This window comes from Nannospalax galili, unplaced genomic scaffold (assembly GCF_000622305.1).
Source record: "Nannospalax galili isolate Female #2095 unplaced genomic scaffold, S.galili_v1.0 scaffold1118, whole genome shotgun sequence".
Taxonomy (NCBI): domain Eukaryota; kingdom Metazoa; phylum Chordata; class Mammalia; order Rodentia; family Spalacidae; genus Nannospalax; species Nannospalax galili.
In genome coordinates, this window is record NW_008342011.1 from 2,469,282 (window position 1) to 2,485,047 (window position 15,766).

A 15,766-nucleotide genomic window follows, 5' to 3' on the forward strand; every position below is an offset into this window, starting at 1 on the left:
GACTCAGAAAAATAAATGACATATGTTCTTCCTCATATGTGGCTCCTAGCACCAAATCCTTTTAAATTCCAGGTCCTTTTAATAAGATGATGATATAAAGCAGTCCCTTCTGCATGCAATAACTACCATCATCACAACTTTGGCTGAGCCTGATCACTAAACACAGTCACAGCTGGACTTGTTCACAGCTATGCTCATTCATTACAGGAGTGACAAGAAGGGTCACTGGACCCTCACTTGAATATCCAGCCACTTTTTCCAGCCACTCTTCCCAGCCAACTAGTCCAGTCTTGGAAGACAAAAGAAAAATGAGGAAGAACCCAATAGAGGGATGCTTTTGGAAGCCCTTGTCAAGAAACTCCAATGGACTCTCATATGAACATTTGAAATTGCCCTGTTCTGACTTTTTTCTAGTTCCCTGCCTAGAACTTGTGATGCTGATTACTCTTGCCTTTACTTCTCCTTCACAAAAAAAAGGGGGGGTTATGCAATTTGGGAATCTTATAGATAGACGCACTGAAGACTACCCCAATTGCATCACCCCACATCCCTGTTCAGCATAGAAGAAGCCAGAGTGGTCTCTGTCCCGATTCCCTATCTGCAATTTGGGTAACCTCTTCAGAGGATGGCATGATAAGAATAGAAGGTAGGAATTGGCTAGGCAATTAGGGTAAGAAGCCCCCAAAGAAATGTAGCCAGTTTCTTGGCTAAAAGTCACAATGTCCTTGGGCCTCTTAGCTACATTCTCTGTTCCAAAGGCAAAAAAGTGTCTAAAGTATTTGAGAGCTTTTATCTAATCCTTAAAAGATTTAAGGACTTCAGAGGGGGTAATGTTAGACTAGCAAAAAGCCCCATAAAAAAGAAAAGAAGAAAAAGTATATGAAGTTATCAGAAAAAAGTGATGGGGAGATATGGGAAGAGTTGGAGGGAAGGGAGTGGGCATGGATTTGATCAAAACACCTTATATGCATGTATGAAATTCTCAATAAATTATTTAAAAATAAATAAAAATAAAAATAAATAAGAAAAGAAACTCCTTAAAAATATGGAATGCTTCATGAATTTTCAAGTCATCCTTCTAAGAGGTCATGCTAATCTCTATATAATTCAAATTTAACATATGTGCTGCCAAAGGGAGCAGGAGAGAGCACGCTCTCTCTCAGTGAACCACTTGCATAAAAACTCCATTCTCAGAATCTACTTCTAGGGATCAGAGCCTATGGAATATAAGAAAATAGTTAGAAAGAAAATAAAATAATGCATAAACAAGGATATACAAATAGATTCCAACATTCGAGATAGAGTTTACTGGGGTTGTTAAAAGGTATCTGATAGTCTTCTGAACTGATCTGATGTAACACTTTCTTAGTGCTTACCTGTGATATGTGGATAGCTTGCAGATAGCCTGGGAAGTGCAGATGGCAGCTTATTTCTGCTACTGATTTCTGCTCTTCCACATGTTCATCATGAAAATACAACACTCAATGTCCCTTTCCATGGTGAATATATAATGTATATCAAACTCACAAAACCATATGACTCTGCTTCATCAACTCTACTTCAGCATTTGGAAGACACCACCACAGGCTTTCACTAACACCTGTCTGGAACCTCGCTTATCTGTGTCAGAACATGTCTAAATTTGACATTCAAGATGTCTCTTAAGGGATTTCTGAATGCCATAGCTAAAAATTCAAACCCTGACATTTTCCCTCGCATTACATTTTTTGTGTGTGTTTAATTCATATCCTCCCTACAAAATCCCCTCTGGATGGATTAGTGTCCTATTCTAATTTGCTTGTTCTTTAAGTGGGAGGAATGAACAAATGATTTAAAAAAAAACAAAAACAAACAAGCAGTTAATGCAGAATATTTCTAGGACTCTTACTCATTTTCTTTTTTGGTAAACCTTGAACAAATAAATGACTCTTAGAATCTTAAGAAGAATTAAGAGAATAGCAACTCAGTTACAAATGAATATTTTTTAAGAAATATAACAAATATACACAACTAATATGAATGTGACATTTCCATTTATTTTTATAAGAATTTTAGCCATGAAGTATGCTTGAAAATTAATTTTCAAGCAGCCGTGCTAATAGAGAGATACATCTTCCACTGTGGGAACTTCTAAATGCCACCCATCAAGAGCTAACTTAAAGACACATGACTCCAGACTAACTCCTGAAGTCTTTTCCTTTTAGGTCTGGGGTAGACTACAGAATCCTTATACAGGTCCAGGGACAACTGCTCTGTTTCATGACAAGAGATTAAGTAGCTACAGTTCTCTCTGTCCTGCCTTATCTAGTTAAGGCTCAGCCTAAGTCATGTGTCATTATTTTCAGAAGGTTCTTGGACCATTTTAACCTTTTTCTTTTGACATGTATAGTACTTAATAACACCTGTGCTGTTAATTACCTAAGCAAAATCAGACTAGCACTTTTTCTGTCCCATTGCATTTATTTTCACCCTTAATTTTTTAACATAACTATATGTTCCTGGGAGGAAAACCAAATGGATCCATATTTCAACTCTACCCCAAGATGGTTGGGCAATTTTACCTATTTGGATTGAATGCATTATTCTCCATTTAAGCCAAAAAAAAAAAAAATTAAAACCTGGGGATCATTGAAAAAATATGAGAAGCATTGAATGAGGTGTCAGTTTTTAGAAAAGAACATTTCCTAAGTGTAAGGTTAAAAGGAGTGGGTAAAAGGAATGTTGGAGAAGACTTCCCAAGAAAGCCAAGTTACAATTTTGTATTGTGCAATTTACCATAATAAGCAAGAGTTACTTTGTGATTTAAAAAATTAACAAGTTTATTACCACATTAAATAAACACTATAGGTGTGGAGTCTAACAAACAATTCAGAAAGAATTTACTACTTGAATATGACTCACTTCAGCATTCCAGTCCTGGTGACATCTATACAAATCCACAAGCACTAAAACAGCACATCTCAGAATGCCCCAGTCCCACATGAGCTGGCCAAGAGTAGGCCTGCTATAGGAGAGGAAACACAGCAGTTCCCTCAGGGTCCTCCTCTCTACTATTTCTCAGCTCACAGCTGGAGGCCTACTCTAGACCATTCTTTTAGCTTTGGCCCATATAATGAAGCAGTTAGGCTTGATTATATTCTGCATGAGCTGTCTGCAAAGCAACAGGCTCAAGAATCAGGTACAATCTTTTTCTCCTTAGGATAAGATCAAGGCTGAAATAGGAAATATGGTTACAAAGAATTATTGCTATCTTCAGGAATGATCATAATTTCTCAGAAAAAGTTTTAATTTACTCTTATTAAATTGGCAAATGTCATACACCACACTTTTGAGTCAGGAAACAGGACATTATAGTTAAGCTTAGACTGTATTTAGAAGTTATTTAATGTTCCTTTAAAAATCTCTTCATACTCTGCAAAATGAATGATAAAAAGGACTAAGGACTATGGGAGGGGCAGCGCAGCTAAGGTTGGGTTTTCTCCCCACAGTGTTAAGAACAGAAATTGTCTTGACAGAGACGTTGAGTTGAAGAGGGCAATTCCCCTTCTCATGGTGATGGTTTCTGGACAAGAAGTGATGGATTCAGGACAAGACAACACTGTCCCAAATCTAGATGAAGAACTCAAAGAAGCATCCTAACAAGAGGCAGTACAAAATATCAAGGCTTAAATGTCAGTCACTAAGAAATCAAACAGCAACAAATATTGGTGTGGATGTAGACAAAAAGGATAAGTGTAGGAATGACGTTTACAATATGGATATACTCTGGCCTAAAGAATTCTAGGATTTAACCTTGCAACCAAAAGTTATAAAGTAAACAAGCTCACTGAGCCATCTGCTCCTCTGGTGACCTTGGTACTTGACCTTAATCCCACAGGATCCTACTTTGCCCTTTACCCAAGACAGTGAATAAATGTGGGTGTGCTTAATTACCATATCAAAGTGCTGCAAACAGCCTGTCTGTCTTTCTTATTAAAAGCAGTGAAAAAAATGGAGAAGTCTGTTTGTTTTGAGTGAGTGATTTTCGGCCTAGGCACCAAAAGGCAAGGTACTCTGATAAGGGTGGATTGTAACTTGTACTTGGCAACTGATGTTGGACATCCCCTTCAATAAAAGTATGAGTGAAGTATTAACAGGTGGGTCTCAGAGTTCAGCCTACTTTTGCTTGGCCTTGCTAAAAGCTAAAGAGTCAGGCTGTTTCTTTATTCAGGTACAAATGTAATGTGACTCTGTAATGCTGCAGATAAGTATACACTGCTGGAGAATATACGAACTACTCGAGCTTCTATGAAATTCAGTATGAAGGTTTATCAAAACCTGAAAATAGACCTGCTATATGACCCAGCCACATCACTTGGAGAATTCTCCCAAAGGACTTCAAATCAACACATCACAAATCAACATATCGCAGAGATACTTACTCATCAGTGTTTACTGCAGCACTATTCACAATAGGTAAATCATGGGACTGACCTAGGTATCCAACAACAGAGGAATGGAGAAAGGAAATGTGGCATACATACACAATGGAATTCTTTTCAGTAACAAAAAGAATGAAGGTATACTGTTTGCAGAAAAAACGATGGAACTGGAGAGAATTGTATTAAGGAAATTAAGCCAGTGTCAGAAAGACAAATGATTGCTTTCTCTCGTTTGTAGTCCCCAGATTTTATATAGTCACATAAAATTATGTATGTATATATGCACAAAAGTAGTAGTGAAATTGACTCAGGAATAAAAGGGGCCAGTGGGAAGGAGAAGCAATTTTTAAAAGGGAGTTTAGGATGGGAACACGGGGTAGGAGTAGGTACAATGTACAATACATACCTGCACAAAGTTTTTTAAAAATTAAATAACTATTTTAAAATAAGGCTTCAAATAAAATTTTCTTTTTCTCTCACACTGAAGTCAGTACTTAAACTGGGGAGGGAGGAGGGAGGTTATACAGAAATAGAGAAAGAGAGAGGGGAAAGATAAATAAAGCTTAGGTGGTGTAAAAAGCCAGAGGGAAATGTATTAGCTCAAAGGCCTCCTGAAAAATACATATACAATATCTGAGCATGAGTGCATGTGTATACCTGAAGGCTATACAAGGAGCACAGTGCCAGACAGGAGAAACCTCCCTTTGAGTTGTTGGTCAGGGTGGCCCAAGAGACTTCCCAAATAACACAAGCTATTTCCAAAGCCCTTGATTACCTCCTAGAACTTGGAGATAAGACCCTATTGCTAAAGACAGGAATATTTTAGACACAGACTTGGAGCAATGGAGCTAGAACTGACCTGGAAGCCACCTCCCTGAAAACTAGCTCTCATAGTTCTAGGGGATACTATGCAAGCTGCTAAGGGAGAAAAATCAATCAATGATACAACCCAACTCTAAAGCCTAATAACCACAATGACTGGTACAGCAAGCTATCTCTATTGGTGCAATAGTGACACTTTTACCTAGGGGGTAATCAACAGCTATCCAATTGGACTTAAAGCCCTCGCAATGGGAAGAACTCATGGGTAGCACTGTAAATATAGCCAAATACACATGGTTGGAGAGGTCATAGATCCTAGAGAAAGCCCTATCTCCATCATAGCTTTAAACAAATGAAATTTCTTACTGTATACTAAATATGGATCCTTATATTTACAGACAAGTATACAGTATACCACTCATTAAAGAAGCTTCTTTGTACAACATATGGAGGCTATTACAGAGCTCTACAACTGGTCACACTCAGAAAACTTACGTCTGAGAGATGCCCAGGTCTAAGTGACATATCTACAGCGGAGCCTCTAAACCTAAGGCTCATGCAACATAGCAGATCAAGGGGTAGAGGGAATAGTAATACATCCCTCAACTCTCACCAGCAAAGCTAGCTTCCTCATACAACAGAGTATGATGCACATAGAAGGCCACAGCTGGCTACATTTGAGAGAATAAGAGACTGCAGACTGTGTGTCTTTGAATAGGACTTCTATATTAAACCCCACCCACCCACAGTTCAGGGGCCATTGCAGAAGAGGGGGTGGAAATATTGTAAGAGCCAGGGTTGGTGCATGAACATAAGGAAACAGAGGCTTTCAGGCAGCTGGGAAATTGCTCATATGAACTTGCAACAATGGTGACAGCATGCACAATAACCATGCCAACTCAATCAGACAAAAACTCAGCATAAAACAAGGGAAATGGGCAGCAGACCCCCAACCCTAGCCTAGGAAATTATTGGAAACCGATCACTGCTGGGTGAGAGGAACAGATCTTCTTTAAGGGAATGATTCTATATAGACTGACTGGACTCCAGTGGATGACATTTCACTGAGGCACATCTGGGTACAAATGCTTGACCAGATAGGGCTTATCATATATGACACAATGCATGAAATCTGGTAGGGGGTTATAGGAAGTGGGGATGGGGAAGGGTGCCTAAATTTGATTAAGATCTATTATATGAAATGCACAAAAACTCAATAAAAATATTTTTTAAAAGAAAAAACAGCAACAAAATAAGTCAGGAGTAGATAATCCTTCAAGGCTGGCAGGGCAATTTCACCAAATCCCCAGTCTTCCAGATTGCTTTATTAGTGCCATGCTGCATTGCACATCCAGGTCTATCTAGGAAAAGTTAAGGAATAAAGACTTCATCTCAGGTTATCTTATGTTCAGCTAATCATCTATTCCTTAGGTAGAGAAAAAAGGAAGATAGTATTGGAGGACAATAACAGTATCAGCCTATGTACAAACTCCTGAGAAGACCCCACATGATTCCTACCTTCATTCCATGTTCCTATTCTCATGGATTCCTTTCCTGTTGAGCATGGAAAGCACCTATGACTTGCTTCTAAGCAACAGAATACTGAAAAGATGACAGGATATAGATGATTAGCATGCAGGAGCACATCACATAAAGTGGTATCACCTGTCTTTGTCTCCCAGTGATGGCTGGGAGGAAGCATGCAGCCATGTGGGGGAATACACATGGTAAGGAACTGAGGCAGCCTCTAGGAACTGAGGGTAGCTCTGACTAGTAGCCAGCCACATATAAAGCTCTCAGTTCAACAATCTCAGATAACTGGATGCTGCCAACAAACAAAAGAACAAGAAGGCACACCCTTACCAAGTTTTGCCTCCATAGCAGAGTTGAGGCTGCTGAAACTTTGTAGCCTTATGTGATGCTGGGCTAAGCTGTGCCCAGACTCTTGACCCACAGAAATGAAGATAATAATGGCATGTTGTAATAAGAAACTAATGCTAATTTGCAGTAAAAAGAAACCAGCACATTAACATTGAAGGCAACAGACAAATACTCAAAGTATTGCTTAAAAGTCTTAGTTAACTTGGTGCATGCATAATACAAATTTGGCAGGTGCAGCTTGACCATTACATCATCACCACCATCAGGACCAAAATATGTTTTTTGCAAGATGTTTTTATTTTTAACTGTGTGTGTGTGCATGTGTGTGTGTGTGTGTGTGTGTGTGTGTGTGTGTGTGTGTGTGTGTGTGCTTGGGGTACATGCACATGCGTACAGGGGCCCATTGAGGCCCAAGGCCTCAGATCCTCTGGATCTGGAGTTACAGGTGGTTGTGACCTACCCAACATGGGTGTTGGGAAATGAAGTTGGGCCCACTGAAAGAGCAGTATGTGCTTTTCAACACTGAATAATCTCTCCAGACTCTCATCCAACAATCCACTCAGATTCCTCCTATTTTAGCATCACCTCCTCTAGCAATTTTGGTGCTGAGGAACAAAATCCCAGGGGGGCAAACAGTATTTTCCTATTACCACTAGATTTCTTGGAAGCAACCAACTTTAACACCTAATTGGAGTTGAATTAGCATCATCACTGCACTGCTGATTCTTGCCTATCCATCTGCCACTCCACTCTAAGAACTTGTCTCTCAAGACTACAACAATCCTTTGGTCATACCTCATTGGGGAAGAACTGAAGAGAATAAGCTAGGACACAGAACTCTAGGGGTTCCATTAAGAATTGCAGGCAAGCCCAGAAATCAGAGATTCTGGAGTCAGGATGAAGAGAAAAGAAACAATTAGATAAATCGTAAGTAGCAAAGCAACTGCTAGAAGCCTTAGGTTAAAATGACACAGAGTAGCAGTAAAATTCTGGAAGAATACTGCTAGAGTGAAATGCACCAGTTGCTTTGAAATCTGTCTACGCATTTCAACATTGTCTAGCAAAGCCAGTCAGCACTTGCCTAATATCACAGCATGAGTCAAGCATACCAGAATTACAAGCATTTTTTTTATGAACAAGAGAATAAAAACTAAAGTAACTTTGAGAGTATTTCATGATAAAGCTCTTACAAAACCTGAGCTATTTTAGATAACAAGGTGTTAAAGTAAATTAATATCCCCTATGTCAAGCAAAAAATTCAAAGTTAAGCCATTACACATAATGGAGTGAGGCAGAAAAATGAAATTAACTTTACAAAGTATATAAAATAAATAGAAATTGCTGTTATAAGACACCATAAAACAGTCAATAATTCAAAAGATGATTAAAAATAAACCACATATTAGGAATAAAAATCTGGCAGAGAGAACATTTTAATAATGGATTTTCATTTTTGGCTTACAGCAACTAAAGAATCTTTGAGGGAATGTGAGGAGAACAGCTATTAAACCACCAGCCTACTATAGGTTTTGTTCATGTTATTTTTATATTAAAAGCCATGCAAAATAGCATACTTTAGAAGGAGAGAAAACACTTCAAAATAATAAAAATTTAAATCACAGAAATGCTAAAAATAAGAAAGATTTCTTCAGGAAATCTGACAGCACAGAATGGTAGGCGATAAGAGTTAGTACATAATTTATGACAACTACAATTCTGCCAGTGATTTTTCAAGTCTTGGACTCATTGTATTTTTTGCTTCCCTCTTTTTTCATACTCTTATTCCACAAACATGGTGGGGTAACAGTCAATATGCTGGTGAATGTCGAAGAAATTCATTTTCACATTGTTCCCATGTAGAAAACTCCACTTGTACAGAATTATGTTTTGATTTTTAATTTTTCTTTCAGAATTTGTTCATATTTCTAACATCAGTGGCAGGCAAAATTTCTTCACAGTGTAATGTCAGCTTTCTACAAAAGAACACATTTCTTAGTAAGAACATAAAACAAATGCGTTAATGGTCTTGATAGGGTCTATCACCACTCTAGAAGATATTTGACCAATGGTAGGATAATCCTCTTAATGGAATGAGTTTTGGGGCAATAGCTATCAATTTAAAGTATATATTAATTTAAAAGTGACCATTACTAGACACCTGAATAGATTTGTATATGTGGTAATGGAGATGGGAATCAGGACATCATACACACTAAGCAAGAGCTCTACAGCTGAGAAAAACCCATCACAGAGCTGCTTTTTAATTTTTTTTAACTCAGAGGCAGAGTATATATCCATAATACAATAAAAATGTGGAATTCATCAGTTATTATGAGCTCCAAATAACCGACTATTTTTAACATGTGTATTTTTGATGACCTCTAAGAAATTGGTTTTTCTTTTTCGGTTTGTGCAACCAACCCATAAATAGGCTTATTTGGTAATATAACAAGTGTGTTATAATAATTTCTATGCACTAATGTGAAAAGCTTTGTAATACAGTGGAACAGCAACCTAGAGGGAGCCTTCAGCTAACATATCAGTGTCAGCCTTTAAGATGTACACTATAGGAAAACAAGGCAATTTGCTGCAACTGGAGGTACAGGCATATATTTTGTAAAATAAAACAATTTTTCCTATCATTCCATAATCTTACCCTGAACTAGAGTTGATTTGAAATCCTCCAAATTCAATTATTCTTTTTTAATGTTATTTTTAATTGTGCGTGTGTGTGTGTGTCTGTGTGTGTGTGTGTCTAAGGAAACACAGAGGCCACCAGAAGGCATCAGATCCCCTAGAGCTGCAGGCACAGGTAGCTGTGAGCCAACTGATGGAAGTATTGGGCATTGAGCTTGGGTCCTCTGGCAGACCAGTATGTACTCTTGACTGCTGAGCCACCTCTCCAGCTGCTCAGTTCTTCCTCTGCTTTCCTAAGTTACTTCTTCTCACCACTAAAGCTATTCTATACCATCTTTTCCCCTTGCAAAACCATATCTGTCAATTCACTTTCATCCTCATTTTCTATACCTTCATCTCAATCAATCCACAAAAGAGTTCCTTTTTATGGCATAGAATCTATCTGAGGAAATAATCTTAATGAATTCCAGTGGTACTTTTTCTTACACAGCACCTTGTGTTAGGATCATTTCTTCTCTTTGTTCCTCATTAGAGTGTCAAGATTGAATACAGCCTTATTTCCACCATTCAAATAAGGACAATGCCTTGGAAATTATGCTGATAAGCATAGTAAATGTTTGTTGAATGGAAGAACAAATCAATGAATGAATATGTAGGAAAAGAATGAAATGATTAACACTAGATTACACACCAATGAAGCCTACCCGCACTAGGAATACAAAGAGAGAGAGGGGAACAAAAGTTAGTTTTTCAGGACCTCACAAGCCATTAGCTGAAGACTGAAAAATGTCAACAACTGGGTAAAGGGTCTTTTAGATGTTGCATGAAGGTGGGACACTAGGGCACAGACAAACAAGTACAAAGTGAATGTAAGGAATCCAGCCTTCTCTAGCATGGGAGCTTTCTGAAGCTCTATCATTCAAGTTTCATAAAGTTATGTATACACAAGGAAGTTTACAGTGCTTCTTCACTCAAGTATGAATTTCCCCAAATGGACTGAAAACCAGAAGTAATCAGTAACAGCGAACCATATAGCTAGGTCAAAATACGAGAGGAAATATGGGGCACTCGGAACACCTAAGCACCAACTGGGAGTGCTACAGTCGTTAAGAAAAAAAAAAAAATGCAATCTAAAACAGCCTGAATAACAAGGGCTACTCTTTTTATACTCAATAGGATAAGACAGTGTGATGGCAGCTTGCTCAGATCTAATCTAGAAACTCATTTTAATGAGAGTTTGGTTGCCAGTAAACATTTAGCTGAGATGATGCCTTATACTTCTACAGCTTCCTCTCAAGAATACTTAAACTCTACATCTTGGGTTTTCAGATGTGATTAAAATAGCCAGAGGGTTTCTGAGGGGCACTCATTATACACTGGCAAAGTAATCTGCTGTTTCCAAGAGTAATGGTAAACAATTATGCTTTGGTGCTGCAAATACTGAGAGCTGACAGTGATGCTCTAGAGAAATTTTCTGCAATGAGTTCCAAGTTGTATATCTTTCTACGAAATATTTTGAAGAAATTTAGCTTTGTGACTTTCAGTATGATGAGCTGTCAATCAAGCTGAAGCTTCCTGATAGTACTTTTTAAAAGAAGCACAGTGCATGACTTACTCTGATCAGTAATAGCAGGTATGCCCAGCCTAACACCTCTACTAACAGACACTTTGCCATTTTGCAATGTAGAAAAAAACCTCTTCGTTTTCAATACAGCATGAACAAGCCTTTCAGAAAGCAATTTCAAAGCAGATTTCCAAAAGAAACATGTAAGGGCAACTGAAAAAGATGCTTTTAGCATACTTTGGTAACTATCAAAATTGGCAAATTACATAAATGCTTAATAACAAGTAAGCATTTTTAACCTAGGCCAGCACACAGTATCATCTTTCCCAGAGAACCTTAAAGAAATCTTAAAAGGCATTTTATAAGCACTTCAAGTTTAGGACTTATGAACAATGTGAAAACTCTAGATAGTTAAAAAATATTTTTCTCATCCTTTTGTAGTCCTTGTATTACGGAACACATTATTTATTGTTTTGGGGGTTTAATGTCTTTCTAAGAAAGTTATAACTAAGTACCTATGTGAATTAGTACCTGGCATCTCATCTTATAATTATTACCAACAAACGACCTTCAAAGACAAAGCCAACTCAGTCTTGCAGAATAAACACTTGGAGGATGTAGTGTTCATTCTAGAAACAACAGGCTGATATTGAGGCACTCACTCAATAGTCTATTTATATTATACATTTTATTACTACTTTGAAAGAAATTGTTCTTAAGTAATTGAATATAAACAACAAAACTAAACCATATGTAACAAATTAAGGGGATGGGTGGATGATAAAAAGCCATAAAACACTCTATTCTCATTTGCATTAAATGTATCTGTTTAGTAATAAACTTTAAATAATTCAAACAAAAGTCCAATTAAGATGCTTTTAATTTCAAAGTGTAACTTGCAACAGTATAAAACAACAGCTAATCATAATATTTACCAAGCTCCAACATGCTCCTGGCATTTGAAATGTCAGAAAAGGTTGTATAGTAGAAGAGTGCTGTGTATGCTCTGACAACTTCTCATTTTTAAAAAAATGGAGTCTATTTTAACTGCCCTTGAATCTAGGTACTCTACAATTATCCACAACAGAATGTAGGGAAAGTTACACTAACTCCTAAGGTTAGGCCTTCTCAATGGGAATACTTCTTTCTGGAATCCAGCTAGCACCCTGTGAGAAACCCAGGTCATAGAGAGGGGTCAGGTCATACAAAGAAAATTAAGTCACCCTAGTCAGCTAAAAATCTAGTGGACTGCCATCTCCAACTGCCAGTCATTTTCAGTGAGTGATCTGTGTCTTCCCAGTCCAGTCTCACCTATGTATAATTGTAGCCAAATCAATTTCACATAGAGATGTGAGATTATATACTTCAACTAAGCTTTAAGAATTACTGCATGTCAAACATTAGTATGTCAAAGAAAAAAGTCCCACAATTATATGAATAATCAATTATAATGCTCTTCTATTTTCCAACTAAATTTATAGGGTTGGATTTTTCATATCTATTTCAAACAAAACTATATAGTACATTAGATTTAATGGAAAAAGAAACATGAAGTCCCATTATTCTTAGTCAAATAGTAAATGAATTTTCAAAAACAAATGTAATATTACCCTTGTTAATATTTCAGTTTGGAAAAATAATTATTTTTAGTAAAAACATAATTTATGTTTAAATGAAAATGAGTTAAAATTCATATACTATAAAGTTCACCATTACAAAGCATAAAATGTCATGGTCTTTGTGGCGATTTGAATGAAAATGTCCCCCATAAGCTCCAAGTGTTTGGACATTTTGTTCCCAGATGATGGTGCTGTTTTGGGAGGTTTTAGAAGGTGTGGCTATCTTAGAAGAAGCATGTCCCTGGGGGTGGGCTTACAGAATTCTTAAGCCTTGCTGGATCTCCAGTTGCTGTCTTGCTTCCTGTGCCTGGTGATGATGTGAGAGCTTAGCTTCTGCTGCTCCTGCTCCAGCCACCTCCAGCCACCATGCCTGTGGGGACCTGAAGGCCCCACCTTGCATAGGTCCAAAAGGAAGTTACTGGGGGCGCGGCCTGGCTTGCTTTGAAAGTCTGAAGAATACTTCTGAACTGCTGAGGAGTTCATGATCAGCCCATGATCATCCTTAAGATACACCCTCAGGGGGAGGAGGGGGGGAGTTCCAGGTGCCTTTATAAGCTCTGTAACACCTGCAATAAATGAGTCCCTGCCTGACTAGACTCAGCGCCTGAGTGGCCCTGGGTAATGGGGACAGTGTGGGCTGGTGAACAGCATGTTTACTCATCCCCAATCATCACCTCTGTCGGGGGTCACTGGTTCAAAGCCCTGGGAACTGGCACTCAAAGTGGCGCTTGAAGGAAGGTGAAAAGAAGAAAAGAAAGAAGAAAGAAAGAAGGGAAACGGATTGGGGCCAATTGTAGGAAGTTCGGGGTAAGCAAGACCCTAAATATGGGTAATGCAAATTTTAAGTTTGAAGACCCGGTGTTTAAAGTGCTGAGAGATATGCTTAAAAGCAGGGGATTGGATTTGTCAGATCCGGTAGCTCAAAAGGTTTGGGCAGAGGCTGTTCATTTGGCTCCTTGGCTACTTAGGGCTAATGTTTTTACTGGGGATACATGGGAATCATGGGAAGGGTTTGAGGAAGAAGGCAGAAATGCAACAGAAGTAATAATGAAAGCAGCCAAAGTAACAAGCAGCACCTCGGGTGTGCCCTGGCCAGCCTCCGGGACAGAAGGGCGGGGTGGAGCTGAGCACATGGGGTCAATGGCAAAAGCCACCCACCCCACCAGCCTTGAACTAACGTGTGTGAGCTGGTCAGGGACCCACAGGAAAGCCAGGCGGGGCACTGCCCCCGATCACGACCCGTGAAAGCCAGGCGGGGACCGCTCCCTGGCCAGTGGCAGGCGACTGGCGGCACAGTGGCTGCCAGGCACATTAAAAAAAAAAAAAAAAAAAACCACCTTTGATGGTGCGCTGCAACTGCAACCAGCTCTAGGACAGCTGAAAATGCCCAGGGGAAGGTGGCTTGGGGAGGGGCCCTGCCCCTTCAGTTCAGTGGGTGGCCAGGGAACCACTCCATCCCTGACTGCTACAGCCCCATGGGCAGCAGTGCTCCCTGAACCCCCAGCGAGGGCGCCCTTAGTAAAGCCTACAATGTTTTCACTGACTGGGGCAGATGTGGAGAAATCAAAAAGCAGCTCAATTCAAGGAACTCATGGCCATTGCTTTCTGACAGTATTCAGACTAGTAAGCTCCTTAAAGAGAGAGAAGCCCCTATCTTCTTACAGCATCATAGGGGGCACCAAGGATTGCCTGGGCTTTTATAATGCAGAGGCAGACAAGATGGCTTACAGGTACTGCCTCTGCAACAGCCAGGGGTGAGCCCAAGGGTACTCAAGCCCAATCCCTATGGCAAACAGACATCACACACTATGCTCCTTTTGGAAAGCCATCGACACATTCTCACATACCTGTTCTCTCATACAGGAGAGAAGTCTAAATATGCTTAGTCTCATTTTCTCCAGTGCTTTGCAACCATCAAAACCTAAAACTTCAATTACAAAAACAAAAAGGGGGAATAAGCCCCACCAACAGTTGGGTCACTATTAATGTCCTTAATTTTCAAAAAAATCAGTTGGAATCCTGGTTTCAGAAGCATTGGGGATGACAGAACCAGAGATCTGAGGTACGGGTAAGATGGAAGGAGCCCATTACTGGGCAATGTAAAGGACCAGATCCATTGCTAACCATGGGTTGAGGCTTTGGGTGTGTCTACCCTACAGGAGATTCAAACCCCATATGGGTGCCTGCGAAAAACCTTAAGTGGGTAGGCCAGGATCCGACTGATTAGCACGACGGTCCATGGACAATAGTTTATGAGACAAAATTCTCCTCTTTATTTGTATCCATCTGAGGTAAAGGACTCAGTTCCTTGGCTTCATTGCCAGTCAGCCTCTACAACTGGCTGATTGGCTAAAAGGTACATGGTCTCAGAAATATTTCAATTTGTCCTATGCCATGACTTGCTTTGTTTCTCTTGATAATGCTTATCTTTAAGTGTCTTTACCAGATAATTTGGTGACAGAGGACCCTTGGAACTGCCACAGCCCACATCCTCATGATTACGGACTTCCCCAGGACCCCCTCCAGTTGCCAACGCTTGGCTAACTGAGCTAGGAAGAGACTAAGACTGTCACGGGCTGGCATCACCCACACGGCTGCCCTTAATTGTGACACATTTTTAGCCAAAGACGGGTAAGATGTCCCATGGCAAGTACTCCTAGACAGGACATGCACACAGCCAGGTGCATGATCCAATGACGGGCAAGGCTTGATCAGAGTTGACACAACCTAAGAGAGGCAAAAATGCATAAGATTAGAGGAAGGAGATAGCCATCTCTCCTCAGGGAGCTGCCTATGAGGTAGGTAACCCGTGAAATAAAGTC

At 39.4% G+C, this 15,766-nt stretch overlaps 1 protein-coding gene and 1 pseudogene across 1 annotated transcript in view; both read right to left on the bottom strand.

The window, feature by feature from the left end:
- Macrod2 (mono-ADP ribosylhydrolase 2) overlaps window positions 1-15,766 on the bottom strand; it is a 2,130,377-nt gene that overhangs the window by 1,862,550 nt on the left and 252,061 nt on the right. The gene's annotated exons all lie outside the window — the stretch shown is intronic.
- LOC115071190 lies at window positions 1,040-1,140 on the bottom strand (annotated as a pseudogene).